A 14,251-nucleotide genomic window follows, 5' to 3' on the forward strand; every position below is an offset into this window, starting at 1 on the left:
TGCTGCAATCCCCCAGACTCAGGGGTACATGAGGTGCCCCCATGGCTGGGAACCCCTTAACTGAGGTGGATCCCAGCTACAGTAGTTTGCTTCTTGCCAGTTCAGGGGAAGCCCAGGATCAGGCTCTCTCTGCATTGGCAATAAGGCACTATAGGATCTAATGTGCAATCCCTCTGTCATGCCTCCTGCCATGCACATATGGTATGGCAGGAGGTGCGATTGTGGATCATACATTAGATCCCATCACACCTTTACCTGCACCTGTAGAAGGGGCTTGAGAGACCTCTGCCTGTCTGGCCTCCAGCAACTGGTAAAACAGAGGCCTGTGTGGAGCAGAAAATGAAGAACTGAAATCAGTGAAGAGACATAGAGAGGTAGCAATAACTCCAGCATCTCTTTGTTCTGCTACCATGTCCTGATAAAAGAGTAGAAACTCAATATGGTTACTCAGTTCCCCTCTGAGGAAAAGTCAAATTTCTGTGTTTAGGTTTTTTCTCCTCCCACAAGGTACTCCAAGTTATTTCTTGCCCTAGGGAAGCAGGTGTGTGAGGATTTCCAAACCCTCATTTTAGACACCCTAAAAATACAGTTTTGATTTTCCTCTTGTTATAGGAGGATGAAAGATTAACCATCCCTTATGCAACTCTTTTCATGAAACAGTTTAAAATGCTACTCATGTTGCACCAAATGCATGGAAAACTGACATAAAGGATATGCCCTTGCATTGAGCTCTACATGGGGATCACTTCTTGTCACAGGAATAGGTCCTGAAAACTGAATGCAGCACTAATCCCTTTATCTCTGATTGTTTTTAAGCCTTCCCACAATGACTATAATCATATCCTATTTGCTGAAATAATATTAACTGCTTATTGGAACTTGTCTTTGCTGAACTGTACAGGATGTCTAAATAATTTTCTTGGGACTATCAATCTAAGAGTACACCAGTTTGTGTAAAAACCCTGTTCTTTCCCCTTTGCACATTATATTGCATTTGTGAAAGCTATGCTTTATGGGTTTTTATACATGTACTCTAGGTGTGGGGTGGGAAGCAGCTCTGAGGGCTACTCTAATTAAAGTGTCTGGAGCATCTCACGTATCAGTGTTCCCACACTGAAAAATGGTGGCAGGGTCGCTTTAACTATAGCTCATTCAATGAGCTTTAGTTAAAGCTCCTCCACCACCATTTTTCAGCACGGGGACACTGACACATGAGACACTGGAGTCTGCTGGAGCATGAGAATTACCATGCTCCAGCAGATTCGATTAATTGAGTCTGCTCTGAAGTCCTGTAATTACAGGACTTCGGAGCAGCTTCACTGCTCATGTATAGCTGCCCTATGTGCCCAGGATACATATGGCTGCCTATACACATGCTCAGAGGTGTGGGGGGGTTGTTTTAATTAGAGCAGTTCCTAGACAGCTGCTCTAATTAAAACAGCTCACTGTCATGTGTAGTAAGCCCCCGTGCATTTCAAAATGGCTGTGGCACGCTTTCTCAAAAGCTCATTTGATGAAGTTTAGATAAAGTGCCCCTGCAACCGTTTTAAAATGCCTGGGGGCTTAATACACATGATGGTGAGGCAACACTGGAGCATTCTAATTAGAACACAGAGCAGACTCAATTAATCGTTCTAATTAGAACATGAATGAGCATGTCTATAAGCAGCCTATGTGAACAAGCAGAGTCTTTCAATGTCACATGGGCCAATGTCTGCTCTTAGTTATAGCCTCACTGGTCATGTCTACATGATACACTGACTGCACAATTGTTACTATGTGGTCATTTAGTACTTGTATAAACATAAACTAAATGGCTGCACTGTAACTGGAGTTACTGTTAGTAACTGGAGTAACTGGAGTTACCCGAGATTACTGTGCAGTAGTGTGGCATCACGGTTGCTGCCATGCAACGCTATTGCACAGTCAGCATCTTGTGTAGATGCAGCCACTTATATTAAAATTATTCTGGATTTTGAATCATGATAAATGAAATTATAATCTAGCCCTATGTGCTAGCTGTTTTATTACTCTGCTCTACAGCATACCCAGTAAGTATTTGCAATACTAAGATCTGTGATACCCAGGTTTATCATTGATCCATAGCTTGGAGTTAGACAGTCTTTTCCTGTATCAGTCTTGAGGGAGTGTATTTTCTTTTGAAGTTGCAGTGTACATTTTGGTCAGTAGGTCTGACCAAGAACTTCTGCATTTCAGGTTCTGCCAGATTATTAGATCAGTACCATTGGATCCTAGTAGCTTAATGCATCTGAGGGTGCATGTAGCTGGGACCCAGCCAAGCCCTGTACTCACTGGGTTGATGACAGCTGGCATGCTCCCTAGGTGGTGGACACCCAGCTAGGCCTACAGAAAAATGGTGAGCCCGCAAACCCATGGCATGTTCCACCATACCACTATCTCCTGGGCTGGACAGGCAGCCAGGGTATGTTCTCCCCAGGCTCAATTCCCAGGCTGGGGTGAGAGCCGGAACCCCAGCTCTAAGCGGACATGGGCCTCAGCCCAAGAAAAGGGCAGGTGGCCATCACAGGAAACACCATTTAAGGTCTGGAAGCCACAGGTGTAGGGGCTGATGAGCCCCTCTGGACTCTTAGCACCTGGCAGTGGCCATGGGACATGTGAGAGTCAGCAGGGGTCCAGGTTGGCCCAGACCAACCCGTTACTCCCTACACCAACCCAAGAACATTTGCAAGTACACCCAGGAGGAATTAACTCCAGGGCAATCAGCTCCAGAGTTTATTTATGCATAGCATGTAAAGCCCAGTCAGAACACCCCTGGTTGGCAAGGTGTCCAGGGGTCAGCCGGCCAGCCTGGGGCTGCTCTGACTGGGCTCAATATGGTGCAGAGGGGATGGCTGGGTCACAAGGGTGCTTCAGTGCTGGGTTAGCTGGCAGGCATCCAGGTCACCGTTGTGCCCCAACCAACCAGGTCAGCATCTACACATGCACTGTTGCACATGAAAAAACTCCACAGCAGGGTAGTTCTTGTATTTACAAGTACTACCCTGCTGCTGAGTTTATTAGTTTCCCGTGCCCTAATAGGGGTGCACGTATCAACATTGAGATGTTTACTGCAGAGCTAATTAGTCAGCTCTCCAGTAAATGTCTCATGTAGATGCGCTCTGAGTTTCTCAAGTTACTCCTGTGCCTCTTCCTTAGAAATGTTTATCAGTCAAGTATCATATTCTTTTCCCTGAATAAAGGACAGTTAGGATGGGAAATGTATATAATCCTCTGCAGTGCAGATGAATACAGATAATTACTTTAACTTCTTGAAAATGTCTTAATCCTAGTTAATTATCTTCTAAATTCCTTAGTGACCCGGAGGGTCTATAGAGACACGTATGTAGATTTATTTATGTTTAGGCTATTTGAATAATTCTGTATTGTTTATTGTAATATATTGGGCTGTTTGTTCTTTGCTTCCTCTCTCTGATTTACTATCCTTATTTGCAAATTGCCTGATATAAGTTTATGACTCTGCCTATTGAGCTGGTTTAGGCAGAATTTCTGTTTTTCTTCTGGGTTGTTCCAGAATAGTCATCTCTGAAGCTTACTGCCCTACATCATTCTTCCAGTACAGAAACTATAGCCTTGAAAGAACCTTTTATGGCTTTAATATTTTTTGCAATGATTTCATTTGCCTTAATGCCGTAATTCAATGAGACATTTTCTTTCTTCTTACTATAGATGGAACTAGTAGTAAGACTAGTAGTGGTAAGATTGCCTGACTCTTTCCATTACAGTCACATTGTAAGTTGCTTATCACTTTTGCAGACTCTAACCATTCTGGCTCAAATTTCCCATGCTCTTTCTCAGGCTGAATTTGTTGTGGGAAAGTTTCAGTAAAAATGGTTTAGTTATTTCTGGGTGCATCTACACATGTGCTTTACTGTGTAGAAGACAGGGGTTGTCAACCGGGGGTACCTGTACCCCCAGGGGTACTTGGGAATGCCCTAGGGATACATGTGGGTGGGCAGGGATGGAGCACTGCCACCCACCACCCCGCACCACTGCTTCCCAGGAGCAGAGCTGGGGGGAGGGGGAAGGCTGAGGGCAGTGGTGCCACTCTGCAGGCCACACAGGCGCCTCCCAGCCGGCCAGACACAGGTTCGGTGGGGGGAAGCTTGCACACAGTGGCTGCCACCACCACCCACCACCCTGCACTGATGCCACTCTGCATCCGGCCATGCCCCCCTCTCCTCCCCACTCCACATTCAGCTGAGCCCTCCTCACCCCCCACTCTGTGACTGGTCGCCAGGGGTACACTTATTTAAAAAGGTTGAAAAGCCCTAGAGTAGAATAATTAGCTCCACAGCAGAGCATGACAATTTACACATGCAATGGTATTAGGGCACAGTAGATTAATTATCTCTGCTGTTGGGAACAATACTATCTTATGGCAGAGTACTTACGTGTGATCAAATGCATATGTAGACTGACAGAGGCTGGCTGGGGCATTAGAGTGCTAATGTGGGGGGGCTGCCTGCTGCCTAGCCCCACACTATAGCACTCTTGTGCCCCAGCTAGCCCCTCTGTGACTCACTGGTGCCACCTGGAGCCCACAGCTGACCACCCAGACCTCCTGCCAGCCTGGGGCTGCTCTGCCCCAGCTCTAACTACTGCGGTCCTGGGCACACGTGTAAATGCTAAGCCTGGGAGCAGCTGACTTTGGCACGAACTGGTTCAGAGTTATGTCATTGCATTAATTGCTCATGTAGATACATCCAGTGAATACAAGAGGATTGGGGGAGGGAGGCTGGGTCTGGAAGTTGTCTCTTTGGAGAAGTGTAGGGTGAGAATGAAAAATCAGACAGACTACTGGGATTTGCTGAGCTAGCATATCGAAATGAGATGAGGAACCCGTGGAAGAAGCCAGGAGAGGGGGCAAGCCAGGCTGCAGGGGACAGAGTAGTAGAGGGTGAAGTTTGGAGGAAACAGGCAGAAGGGTCTATGCCCACTACAGCACATTCTTCCAGAACCTGGAATGGAACCCAAGATTCCTTAGGATCACCATTTCCCTGTTGCTGGCTAATATTTGACAGTGTGCTTCATTTCTCTCTTACACTATTTCACATGAAGGCTGACATTTTAATACTATCAGTACACCCTTCTGTGCATGGAACGAGGAAGAGGTCCCAAGGAAAAAAGACCATATGATGATGTGATTAAAGATTGTATCAATACACATACACAAAAGGCCTAAGTTTAGGAAGCTATCTTGCAATATTAGCAATGTTTTTTTCAGTATATTTTTGTGTGAAGTAACTACTCACATTGCAACAACTGTAAAGATCCCATAGCAACTTGGGTCCCACTGTACAGGTTATTATACAAGCATACTAGGTCTGAGCCCAAAAGCCTGAGAAATGATAAATGATGATTGCTCCAAAGAGAGACTGTGTCTAACTTTGAGCAAGAAAACAGTCTCATTGGCTTACTAATCACTTGCTTACAGTTAAGCATACGCTTAAGTACCTGACATCAAATCAGGGTTATATTATCGACCGTGTAGCACACTTCAGTACTGACCTGCAAGTTCTTCCCAGTTTCAATGCATAGCATCCAGTAACAGTCAGTGATAGTGACTAATGTCACGTGGTTTCGTATTTTGTGATATGTACAAATTGGGATCAGGATAAGACCACTAATTTATTTTTTAAGCGTGATATGATTTAGATTTGAGTCAATTATGCAGAGGTAAAGAGACAGTTCACTAACTCACCCTATCACCTCATTCCATGTACTTTTCATATTAACTTCTTATATAAGCTATCGTGAAAAAGCCTTTCGACTCAGCTCTCTTGGCTTTCTTCTTATTGTTGCTTCATTTTAAAAGTGGATTAATTAAAAAAGAGAAAAGGTAATTTTTTTCTCATCCTAAAAATTGTGTGTATTATGTGAAAATAAAAAGGAAGCAAAACATAAGTGCTGTGATATTATGGATTATTTTATGTACTTCATGGGAAAAAATGTCCTAACTTACTTCAAAGTAAAATATGCCTACAGTAGTTTAGAGGGAAGGAGAAGGAAATAATAATAATTACAGCTGAACTGGCTTGAAGCTAAATTCTGTAAATGAATATGGGTGTGACTGGGCAAATTTTTTTTCTCAATCTTAATTTTAAGGAAAAAAATGAAGCTGCCGTAATCAAGTTTTACTGCAAAAAGCACACCTCCTGCATTATTGTACATGCATACAAGGAAATTAGATTTCTTTTTTAACAACAACAGGCTTAGGACTCTGAATGTTCAGATGCTTTATTAACCTCTGCAAGTAACATGAACATGTTCATATGAGAACTATTTTAATTTAACTTTAGTTTTTTCAATTATAAACATCCAAAATAATCACAATTAAAGAGAGAAAACAGAAATAAAATGTAGATTTTCTTTGTTTAAATAAGTAATTACAGGACATTGAAGAGTCAGGAGTGCTGAAGATGCCTAGCAGGTATTCCACCCTGTTTAAATTCCTAAAAATCCATTACTTTTTCTGTTTTTGTGAGACACCAACATCGTACCATTAACCTGAGCTTGGAACAAGCAGAGGAGGAGGACCAATCCAGCTTTTGCATTGATTGTTTTTCAAGGACTTAAGCAGGATGGAATAGGATCATACTTATGTGCCTAAGTCCACTTATGCACCTAATCAATGAAATAGAATCTGGCTTTATGCTATATTTATAGCAACAGAGGTTGTAAGCAGCCCAGACTGGGGTGTGTCCTCCTTAGCTTCTGTACAATACCTCGATTAATGGGGGCCCTTCTCTTGGTTGGGGCAGCAGGAACTGCTGTGGTAAAAATAATGAGCAACTGTCAAGAGAAGGTGGTTTAGTTGGGGTACTATAGACAAATCTAAGACAAACACAAGGAGAAAGAATATGCTTTTACTTGGAGAGAGGTCAAACTTAAGAGGGTAATTAAAGGAAGAGAGGTCAATGTTCACAGAGACACAGCTTTCCCCCAGTGCTGAGCTTGAGTAAGGATAGCTTGAGTAAGGTATAGGTGAGCTGTTCTACACTTGTTTTGGGGGCTTCAAATATATAGGGGTCTCAGGTCTGTTTGCATACAATTCTCTACAGATATGTCTACACCGCATAAGTAAGTGGTAACTTTGGTAATTAAGTTTGGTAATGGAAGCAGTATAGCTACATTAGTACAGAGTGCTGCATGGGTTAATTAGTTCAAATGAGAAAGAAGCAGGATTTATTAGCCGGGGCAGAGCACTGTGCTAATGTGTCAGTTCTACTTGAAGTACCTGAACTAGCTTGGGTGTTTCTGCACAGCACAGCCAGCTGTTCGGGTTTGCACCCTATTTGGGAATGGTTGTGTGTAGTGTAAGATATACCACTACACTTCCAATTCCATCCCAAAGAGTTTTTGTTAAGGTTGGGTTTTGATATGACATTTACCAGTACTTTACTCCAGAGGTCTCCAGCTTTCCGTTCTGTGGCCACTCCATGTTGTAAAAGTCTCTGCTAGGTACACTTCCCCTAGCCCTCAATGCTTGTTTTTCACAATATATTACTCTGCAAACTACCAGGAAGGTATTCATAGGTGGTAGGAATGTGGCTCTGAAACTACACAAACACACAGACATACCATCTCCCTGCAGTATGACACTGCAGTCATGGCCATCTTCATGGGCAGAGAAGACAGGATTTGTCTAATGCTGAGTGGTGCAAAGGGTAACTACTTATGTGGCACATATTGTATATCTTATGTCAATTAAAGTTAAGGAATGCAAAATTGCCTGTTCTAGTGATGTCTGTTATTTCTTTATGAACTGCCAATTTCTTAGGTCACATAACAATTTCAGTTTTTTGGGGAGGCATAATTGATGTTGCTTAGTGGGACATAAGAGACTTGTACCTAGCTCTGCCACTGGCAATCTGATTAACCTCAGGAAGTCACACTGTTTACCTGTGCCTTAGGTCATCTGTCTGTAAATGGGGATAATGATACCGACTACCAATGATTATGGGTCCACTTAACTCGCAGCAAGACAAAGTATTTTTGTGGCTTGGTTATGGCACGAAGAGCCAATTTTGCAGGCATTTCCTGGTGGCCCTGCCCCTTGCCACTGATTGGTAGAGAGGCATATACTGTATAATTTAATAGCAAATTCTGCAGAAAGTAAATTATATCATATATAATTTATCATATTATTATAAATCTAAATATTAAATTTAAATTTAAATCTAAATTTAAATATATTATAAATATAAATGTATATACAATATGAATTGTAACTTATATCATCATCATTTATTCTTATTTGTAGCATTCTAAAAAAAAGTCTAGAAATCCTAAATAATGCTGACCTTAATAGAAACATTTTCACTTCACTTACTGGTGCCTTCACTTAGTCTATATCACTAGGGCTAGGGACAGACATTCAAAAAGCTGGAACCTGAATTGATTCAATCTTTGCAGGTTAGTCTAACCTAAATAGGTTGAATTTGTTTGAAACTGGGCAGACATTCTCTCTGGGCTGAGGAAATTCAGGCACATGCCTGTAGTGGCTCAGACTGGAAGCCAGGTGGGGAGCGCTAGAGCTGCCCTCCCTTCCATTCTTCCGGGAGCTGAACTGAGGGGGGCATGGCTAGGCCCCAGCAGGACTGTCTCAGAGATGTCTGCCTGCACAGTCCCAGGCTTTTCCCTGCTGGCTGCTCAAGGGGCAGGAGTATTGTCAGGCCCTAGCCCTGGGCTAGTACTCAGAGACAAGGGGGTGTGCAGTGCATGCATTTATTGATGATACGGAGCTTTTCAATCTCCCTCCCTCCTTCTTCATTCTGTCTGCAGCAAACTGACAGGTGAGCAAGCAGGGGGCAGAGCTGATAACAGTCTTTATCACCCAATTAACAAAACAATAGCCTCTCTCCACATTACTTCAAACTTCTTAAACAGCTTGCCTGCTGACCTGTTGATTAGCTCCAAAAGCCCTAAGCGGTCACTGTTCTGTCTGCCTATCCCAGTGAAATTGGAGAGAGACTCACGCACAGACACCTCTTGGCATTAGCTAGCATATTACACGCTGGCTACAGTCCATGCTGTGGCAGAGAGGAGGAAGGGATCTCTGCTAAGCAGCAAGGGGGGGGGGGGGGCATGGGGAAGCCAGCAGACCCTGCTGTGCTTGCAAGTCTGTGCCAAGCTCCAACCAGGGAGCAGAGGGGAGGGGAGGGGACGGGCCAGCCCTGCTGTGGAGCAGAGAGCTCCACCCAGCCCAGAGAGCATGCCTGGATGCTGGGGGACTCTGATTTAACTTAAACCAGCAAGGGGTCTAGGACAGACATTGCATAAATTGATTTGAGCCAAATCAGTTAAGTCTGATACTTCATTCAACCAGGTTTATCTTAAACCAGTTCCAGCAATTTTCAGACTGGTTTATGTGCACTGAACATCTGTTCTGTTACAGGTTTAAACCAGTTTCTGATCATTTAAAACCAGTTTGTATGCAATGTCTGTCCATAGCCTAGCAGACAGTAGCTCTCAATCACGTGATCTATGGTTGTAATAATTGCTGCCTTGTCTTTGTTTTGTGTTACGCATTGGGACATTCTAAAACACCATATTATATAAATATGCTGGGGGGGGAGGTTCAGAATTGATTTCATGGGAAATCACAGCCAATGCAATATTGCCTGGCGATAGCGGACAACGTTGCTTTTCACAGTTTTGCAAAACTGCGAATTAAGTAGACCTCTACTGATGATACTGACCTACTGATGAAGGTGTCAAGGGTAAGGTATGGGTAAGCTGTTATCACAGTAATTATCATAGCCCTCAGGCTTGATGAGAAAAGATGGAAAATGTGAGCTGTAACCACTCAAAAACCCAGAAGGCAAAGAAACAGAAACTCAATTTATGTTAAAATATTTGCATGATTTTTTAGTCAGTCTCTGACTTCTGTGTCTGATTCATGTTTTTTGAATTTGAGTTTGGCAATACTGAGAATGAATCCTTTGAGGCATCCAGCAACTTGTGAGTTAATAATGCTTCTAGAACTAATAAGGACTTGCCTAAACTGACTGAGAGAGAGAGAGAGAGAGAGAGAGAGAGAGAAAAACAGAACAAGCAGCAGAGAATTGCTGTTGCCTTGTATAGAAGTCAGAAAGTGCACTGTTATTTAAAAGACTAAATGAAAAGTTATAGTTCCTCTGTACATGAAGAAAGCAACGCTCTATTTAAATAGTCTCTTTTGTCACATCGTATAAAAATATTATGAGGATGGCACATGTAAAAGTGTAAGAAAACCAGAGAGGATTTAATCTGGGAGATCCATGTAACGTCAAGTTTGTTTTACGGCATCCTGGGGAAGAGCACTTACTCTAGACACCGGCATTTCGACTGCTTAGATATTCAGGCTGCCTTTGTAATAGTTTCAAGATTTTTTTTCTCATTAAAATGCAACAGATTTATTGGAAATAAATTGTTGTGGACTTTGGGAAGAGGAATCGGGTGACATAAGCTTTTGTCCAGCTTGTTCCTTCAATTAACAAGGAAGAGTATACATCTCCTATAGGAAATACATACAGCAAAATCAGAGGCTAAGGTTTTTTGCTGTAAATTTCAATGGAGGTGTTGCTTTGGGGAAAGTAGTTACCACTTCATGATTCTCTGCTTGGTTTTATGCCAGCTGTGGCCCTGAAAAAGCTTAGAGCAACCTAAAATTAACCAGCTGGTAACAACCCCTATGAAAATGTCTGTCTACAGAATATGTCCAGGGATGTGCAGCATAATATAGCCATTCTTCCATTTATTTTCCCTTCCCTGACCTCCACAGAACTCCAGGTGTGTAGGGAACAGTCTGACGTTGAAATCCCACCAAGGACCCCCTTGATTTTTCACCTGGGAAGATATGACCGGTTTCCCCCTTTCTCCTGTCTGTGTGAGCCAAAAGGGAGCAAAATTGGAAATTGAATGTGGCCTTAAATGTTCTGTTCAGAGGAATTCTAAATATTTTTCAAGGAGCTTTAAGTTACAGATACATTAAATTGATGTAAGCCAGGATCAAAGCAGTTCCAGAGTGCCAGTGCACACAGGGTATACGCATATATTACATTTAGATTGACCTGCCCAACTATTCAGATGCTTGGGGGGTTAAATTGGGCCAAAAATGGTGGGCCTGATCGAACTTAGTTCACCCGAGTAGGTGAACTAATGGATTAGGAACAAGTTAAACTGATCCAGGGAATGTCTGGAAAACCCAGCCACTCACCCCAGCCCCAGGGACAAACTCTTCTTACCCTTCTGATTCTGACTAGATTATCTTTTAGCCCCCTCACTCTTTCTCACCCCCAGACAGACAATCCCCTCATTTCATAGATTTCATAGACATTAGGGCTGGAAGGGACCTCAGAAGATCATTGAGTCCAGCCCCCTGCCCAAAGGGCAGGAAGTCAGCTGGGGCCATAGGATCCCAGCAAGATAAGCATCCAGTTTGCTCTTGAAGGTGTTCAATGTAGGCGCTTGAACCACCTCCGGTGGCAGGCTGTTCCAGACCTTGGGGGCTCGGACAGTAAAGAAATTCTTCTTTATGTCCAGCCTGAAATGGTCTTGTAGTAGTTTATGACTGTTTGACCTAGTCGTCATCCCTTGGGGTGCTCTGGTGAACAAACGTTCCCCCAGATACTGGTGGTCACCCCTGATAAACTTAGAGGTGGCCATCAGATCACCCCTGAGCCTGCGCTTTTCCAGGCTAAAGAGCCCCAGGGCTCTCAGCCTGTCATTGTAAGGTCTGTTTTCTTGACCTCTGATCATGTGTGTGGCTCTTCTCTGGACTCTCTCAAGCTTCTTCACATCCTTTTTGAATTGTGGAGCCCAAAACTGGACGCAATACTCCAGCTGCGGCCTCACCAAGGCCGAGTACAAGGGGAGAATGACGTCCCAGGAATTGCTTGAGAAGCATCTATGGATGCAAGCCAGTGTTTTCGTCACTTTACTAGCCGCAGCATCGCACTGCAGGCTCATGTTCATCTTGTGGTCAGTGATAACCCCCAAGTCTCTTTCTTCCATAGTGCTAGCCAACATAGCACTGCCGAGCCTATAAGGATGCTGCGGGTTTTTCTTCCCAAGGTGGAGAACCTTGCATTTATCGGCCTTGAACACCATCAGATTCTCATCCACACACTTGCTGAGCCTGTCCAGGTCAGCCTGGATCACCCGCCTGTCTTCTGGTGTGGATGCTTTGCCCCAAAGTTTGGTGTCATCGGTGAACTTCGCCAGTCCACTTCTGACTCCAGTGTCCACATCATTAATGAAGATGTTGAACAGTATGGGTCCAAGGACAGAGCCTTGGGGGACCCCACTGGTCACAGGACACAATGATGAGTGACTTCCATCAATTACTACCCTCTGGGTCCGACCACAGAGCCAATTTTCCAGCCAGTGGATCGTGGTGGACCCAAGGCGACAGATGGCCAGTTTCACCAAAAGGTGATCATGGGATACCAGATCGAACGGCTTCTTTGAAGTCAAGATATATGACATCAATCTCTTCTCCCTTGTCCAGGTGATAGATCACCTGGTCGTAGAAGGAAATGAGATTGGTCAAGCAAGACCTACCCGTGACAAACCCGTGCTGGCTATCCCTTAAGATGTTGGCGTTGGCCAGTCCATTAAGGATGGCCTCTTTAATAAACTTTTCTAAGATCTCCCCCAGGATAGAAGTCAGGCTAATGGGCCTATAGTTAGCCAGATCCACTTTCCTCCCTTTCTTGAAGATAGGCACCACACTGGCCTTCTTCCGGTCTTCGGGCACTACACCAGAGCGCCAAGAGTTTTCATGGACCCATCCTCCACCTGCAGACCTGTCAGCCTCTCCCCACCACTTAAAATAAGCTGTGTAATTATGGGCTGGATGCAGCAAATGTTTGTATACACCTGCAGTTATATGAGTTCAATTCAATCAGCATAAGATCACTCCTCTAATTAAACGTATGTAAATTTGTGCCTAGACCAAGCCTAAGATGAAGTAAATAATTCCTATGTAAACTAACATTTCCTACATAGCTATGGCCTCTTCAACAGGGTACAGATGAGTCTAAGTCTGCTATAATGAGAATAATATTCTGGCTTCAGTTATACAAGTTATCTTTCTTTGGGGCAAATTCTCTATTGCTCTCAGATATTCATCAGCACTAATGCAGAGTAGGTATAAATTACTTCTAGGGTGGTAATGATTTGTACTGACCTTGAAAATGACTGTGCTAGGTACAGAGCAGTGGAGAATCTTACCCATTGTCTTCAAAGGGCGCTACATCATTGTAGCTGTAGATAAACAAAAAGTAAGATTACCTCACTTCTGAATTGAATCCTATTCTTTATTTTTGTAATGTTCCTAGAGAATTTGAAAGGCACAGATAAAAAGAAATCCCTTAAATTTACTAGTAAGTATCAATACTAGCATTCTTCACGCATACATGCACTATTTCATTCTATGTTTTCCTTCCAACCAGAGGACTCTTACTAGCATACATAATTGAAACCAGTTATTTCTGCTATATTAGTCTATTTTAGTATTGCAGTTATTTATTCTCTGATTGCTGCATGATCTTCTCCCAAATGAATACTGCATAAAATAAAACCTTAATCATAATACTGGCAAAAGCCAGCTAAAATTTTTGTTAACAAAGCTTTTCTTATGTGCCCTGGGAGAGGAAGCAGATTGAGTGTAATGTTGACAATATTCTATGTTCTCACTATTGTTATGGTGACATATCACCACCTAGTTTATTTGTTCCATCTGTTTCATGCTGATTTTGGTATGATTCTAGTTTGAAAATACCATAACTGTTTGTTTGTATTCATATCAGAAACAAATACAAAATTAATAAAAGCAACATAATAATGGAAGTGCGATAGAAATATTGTAAATATATAGGAGGCACAAATAGCTCCACAAACTGCTGAAGTATGTACGAAAATGAGAAGAAATGAATGAAAGGTTATTAGCAGAAAAGGATGATGATCTTGTAGCTAAAGCACCAGATGGGAACTAAAGAGATCTAGGTTTTATTTCTGGCTCTGCCACAAGACCTTATAACAGTCACTTAATTTCTCATTGATTCAGTTCCTTATCCATAAAATGGAAGTAGCAGGAAGTACCTACTTCATGGAGGTGTTGTAAAGATAATTCTCCAGGGAGTTGGGTGATGCTCAGCTTCTAAATTAACAAGTTTTGTAGAAAAGCTATCTTTTGTAGGCAGTTTTGCAAGTTGATCATCTT

This window comes from Alligator mississippiensis, chromosome 1 (assembly GCF_030867095.1).
Source record: "Alligator mississippiensis isolate rAllMis1 chromosome 1, rAllMis1, whole genome shotgun sequence".
NCBI classification, from domain to species: Eukaryota; Metazoa; Chordata; order Crocodylia; family Alligatoridae; genus Alligator; species Alligator mississippiensis.